This window comes from Montipora capricornis, chromosome 13 (genome assembly GCF_036669925.1).
Source record: "Montipora capricornis isolate CH-2021 chromosome 13, ASM3666992v2, whole genome shotgun sequence".
NCBI lineage: Eukaryota > Metazoa > Cnidaria > Anthozoa > Scleractinia > Acroporidae > Montipora > Montipora capricornis.
Window position 1 is genome coordinate 47158725 of NC_090895.1, and position 5000 is coordinate 47163724.

The 5000-nt window shown below is 37.2% G+C and overlaps 1 long non-coding RNA gene across 2 annotated transcripts in view; it reads right to left on the reverse strand.

The window, feature by feature from the left end:
- The window catches only part of LOC138029522 (uncharacterized), a 15748-nt gene that overhangs the window by 10542 nt on the left and 206 nt on the right, over positions 1 to 5000 (reverse strand). Inside the window, exons 1-4 of one of the 2 annotated variants that reach the window (XR_011127889.1) lie at positions 4820 to 5000; positions 4609 to 4719; positions 231 to 316; positions 18 to 84 (exon numbers count right to left, since the gene is read on the reverse strand). The exon at positions 4820 to 5000 is cut by the window's right edge and continues 146 nt beyond it. This is a non-coding gene — a long non-coding RNA (uncharacterized lncRNA). The remainder of the gene's footprint in view (positions 1 to 17; positions 85 to 230; positions 317 to 4608; positions 4720 to 4819) is intronic. The other variant, XR_011127890.1, reaches the window with a different exon arrangement.

A 5000-nucleotide genomic window follows, 5' to 3' on the forward strand; every position in this document is an offset into this window, starting at 1 on the left:
AAAAGCAATGGTCATACCCATGACTTTCCTTTGAACACAGCGGAGATTTCTGTCCCCTTCCTCTTGATGTTAAGGTTTTTTTTCCTAAACAGGATTAAAGGCACGTGTTAGTATGTTGTACTTTTAGCATACAAAAACATAGAATAAACGACAGTAGTTGTACTGCCACTGAAAGAGTCACACAAATTTGTTTCACCTTTTTCTGATAAAAAGGTGGCTTTCTTAATTACCTAATGATGCTGCTGATGTCCTTTAATTGGCTTTTGCAGCATCTGCATGTACATGTAATGTATAGTGCAACAAAACTCTCTGCAAACTTAAAATTAAACAATAATTATTTCAACTCCTTTTAATCTACATGTAATTGCACTCATCCTCTTGATTACCCTCGTAGTAGTAGTAGTAGTAGTAGTAGTAGTAGTAGTAGCAGCAGCAGCAGCAGCAGCAGCAGCAGCAAAAAGTAGCAGTAGTAGTAGACTACTAGCAGTAGCATTAGCAGTACTCGGCAGTAGTACTAGAAGTACAGTGCTAGGAGTAGTTGTAGATGCAGAAGCAGTATTCCAGTTAACCACTGGTAATAATCAAGGAAAGCGTATTCAAGCTGCCTTTTTTTTAATCAAATAAATTATTGTAGGTTTTGACTGAGGATGATCACTGAATTTCATTAAATGGCAATTTATTCTGGATGCATCATATGAAACATTTGACATGGGTGTTGAATTTAGTTCTAATTAGTCACACAATAAATCACACAGATCAAGCTTGAGGCCCACACGTGAAATCAAGTGAGTAGCCAGCCTCACAAAGACAGCAGCCAAGAAACCTAAAATCACAAATCATCCATACATGCATTGACCTCTTTCATAATGGTGGCCAAATAATACAGTGTACATGATTGTATATTCTTTTGTGTTAATGCTAATAAGCCTTTCTAGCCTCACTACGATGAGCAAATTTCAAATGAATATTTTTTTTCCAAATGAGGGCAGTAGGTCCAATTAACATATACACAAAAGAATGTAAAGGAGGTCACCATTAATTATGAAAGTGGTCTATATTCCCACAATTCCTAAATGACACCATTAGTGGGCATCTTGCTTTGCTCTTCTGCATGTGCTACAATAGGCCTTTTGCAACAAGTCATCACATGACCTTTTTTTCATAGACACAATGATTCTGCTTTTTTCCAGAAATAAAAAGAGCAGCTCAAAATATGCTACCATGCCGATTTTTGTAAGCATGTCGTTAAAACTGGTACCGTTACAGTTGAAAGAAATTACAAGGATTTGTATGGGAAAAGGACGCTTTGCCACCCAGTCACACTTCAATGATCTTTATACAAATCCTTGTATTTTTCTAACTTTTCAAACCGCTTTAAAATTATTCCTTCAAAAGTCTGAAAAGTTCCACCCTCGCATATTTATTCTCACTCATTTGACCCATTGTAAAAATAGGAATCTGAGCACTGTTTGAGACACATAATTCTGAAAAATTACACTGGAGGGCAACACCTTTTTGTTCGTACACAAAAGTATGGAATTTTTGAGTATTTAAATGGTCATATACACTCTTTACCTTAAGAGGTATTTCTCTGAAAATTTGTATTCTGGCTAAGACAAACATGATTTAATACTTCCATTTCTGGAATTTCTAAAGTCCGAGCTTTAAGTTCACCAACTTTCAGTCATGTGACCAGTATGTTGCAAATGGCCTACAACCAAAATTATTATTAATGATGATGATGATAATAATTATAATAATAATTTTTAAGGTTTCGTGGTTTATATTAGTTTTAAATGTTTGACCATTTCTAGCTGACATTATACTGTAATTATTACAAATAACTTACAAAAATAAGTACAAATAGATACTCTAATTTAAGAAAGACAATGAAATTACATATGTGTCTTTCTCTTTGGTCTTAGCATACTAATTAATAGAAATCTATAAAAACTAAAAGGTTTCGTACTATACTAGAGCAGCTAGTAAGCAGAGGTATATACAATATATCGATTGAGAAAGTCCGGCAAGTCCTCTTTCAATTTCAAAATCAGTCACATGAATGTTCGTTGCTAGTTTTCTGTTACCCCTAGAGCCTCTCAGGCATAAAAGTGCCCCCCTCAGTAGAGCAAACCACAGGCTCCCCAAGCTGAAAATACGTGGTGTATGCGACAGTTTGTGTATATAGAGAATTGTATGGGAAAATCACCGATCGTAAAAAAATTGTGTAAATAACTATCTCATTTGAAATAAAGTTTTCCTACCTCAAATGTGTGACCAACTTGTCTCTTTTGCCGAGTTTTCGAGCCATTCTGACGCCGTTTAGTGAAGTCATCCGGAAGGCCGTTACTGAAATAATAGGAAGGCCGGTAACTCCATCCATCGCCGGCCAGACCTCGCTCCACAAATCGTTTTCTCCTCAACAGGAAAAGTCCCGAATCGCAATAAAAACAACAGTTCCATAAAGCCCAATAACTTTCCGTCCAAATACGTGTGTTTCGGCGGCCAAAAGACTCGTGGCGAACGAAAACTTTGCCTTAAAATTCACCTCTTCGGCTTTCCTCAGAGGCTTGTGACCGGGCAGTCAACAACGGAAACTCGCAAGATGGTATCAGCCTCAACTCTGATTGGTTCATTTGAATTTGACCGCGCGCTGGCAACACGACCGTTGTTGACTTGTGACCAGGCAGTCAACAACGGTCGTGGTCGTGTTGACCATTTGAATGTGACCGCGCGCTGGCAACACGACCGTTGTTGACTGCCTGGTCACAAGTCAACAACGGTCGTGTTGCCAGCGCGCGGTCAAATTCAAATGAACCAATCAGAGTTGAGGCTGATACCATCTTGCGAGTTTCCGTTGTTGACTGCCCGGTCACAAGCCTCTGAGGAAATCCGAAGAGGTGAATTTTAAGGCAAAGTTTTCGTTCGCCACGAGTCTTTTGGCCGCCGAAACACACGTATTTGGACGGAAAGTTATTGGGCTTTATGGAACTGTTGTTTTTATTGCGATTCGGGACTTTTCCTGTTGAGGAGAAAACGATTTGTGGAGCGAGGTCTGGCCGGCGATGGATGGAGTTACCGGCCTTCCTATTATTTCAGTAACGGCCTTCCGGATGACTTCACTAAACGGCGTCAGAATGGCTCGAAAACTCGGCAAAAGAGACAAGTTGGTCACACATTTGAGGTAGGAAAACTTTATTTCAAATGAGATAGTTATTTACACAATTTTTTTACGATCGGTGATTTTCCCATACAATTCTCTATATACACAAACTGTCGCATACACCACGTATTTTCAGCTTGGGGAGCCTGTGGTTTGCTCTACTGAGGGGGGCACTTTTATGCCTGAGAGGCTCTAGGGGTAACAGAAAACTAGCAACGAACATTCATGTGACTGATTTTGAAATTGAAAGAGGACTTGCCGGACTTTCTCAATCGATATATTGTATATACCTCTGCTTACTAGCTGCTCTAGTATAGTACGAAACCTTTTAGTTTTTATAGATTTCTATTAATTAGTATGCTAAGACCAAAGAGAAAGACACATATGTAATTTCATTGTCTTTCTTAAATTAGAGTATCTATTTGTACTTATTTTTGTAAGTTATTTGTAATAATTACAGTATAATGTCAGCTAGAAATGGTCAAACATTTAAAACTAATATAAACCACGAAACCTTAAAAATTATTATTATAATTATTATCATCATCATCATTAATAATAATTTTGGTTGTAGGCCATTTGCAACATACTGGTCACATGACTGAAAGTTGGTGAACTTAAAGCTCGGACTTTAGAAATTCCAGAAATGGAAGTATTAAATCATGTTTGTCTTAGCCAGAATACAAATTTTCAGAGAAATACCTCTTAAGGTAAAGAGTGTATATGACCATTTAAATACTCAAAAATTCCATACTTTTGTGTACGAACAAAAAGGTGTTGCCCTCCAGTGTAATTTTTCAGAATTATGTGTCTCAAACAGTGCTCAGATTCCTATTTTTACAATGGGTCAAATGAGTGAGAATAAATATGCGAGGGTGGAACTTTTCAGACTTTTGAAGGAATAATTTTAAAGCGGTTTGAAAAGTTAGAAAAATACAAGGATTTGTATAAAGATCATTGAAGTGTGACTGGGTGGCAAAGCGTCCTTTTCCCATACAAATCCTTGTAATTTCTTTCAACTGTAACGGTACCAGTTTTAACGACATGCTTACAAAAATCGGCATGGTAGCATATTTTGAGCTGCTCTTTTTATTTCTGGAAAAAAGCAGAATCATTGTGTCTATGAAAAAAAGGTCATGTGATGACTTGTTGCAAAAGGCCTATTGTAGCACATGCAGAAGAGCAAAGCAAGATACACAAGCTGTCGCATACACCACGTATTTTCAGCTTGGGGAGCCTGTGAGCAAACGAGACTTTTGCCCGGATCCATGACACCGTCGTACTGTACACGTAGGTCTCACCGTTCTTTATGGCCAAAACAAAAACAATGAAATAATAATAATAACAATAACAACAACAACAACAACAATAACAATAATAATAATTACTATTATAATATTAACAACATGAGACGTCTATAAATTAACACTTAATTTAAGTCTAACCTTCACACAAATTGTTAAACATTTCCGAAGTATTTTACACAAAGGAATTTCCAAGGTTTCAACCAGCGCTGTGTTACTACCTAGAAGTTTCAGATCGTCGATATCCTGAAACTGAAAACGACAAATTAATACTCTAAAAGCTGTGTACCGCTTATATTAAGTTAAATAAAGAGAAAACATTGAAATCTCCAAGCAATATTTCAAGAAATACCTGGTGCTTCTTCACAAGAATTGGTATAAGATCACGAAAGCCATTTTAGGACAAGAACTCCTCCTCGGCTGTACCAACTTCAGGCTTAAAGATGTGCATCATAACTATGTCACTTGGGATTGCAATCAACAGCAAGTTAAATGTTTCGATTAATTTCGTCCATAAATGCTTTTTCCGTCGG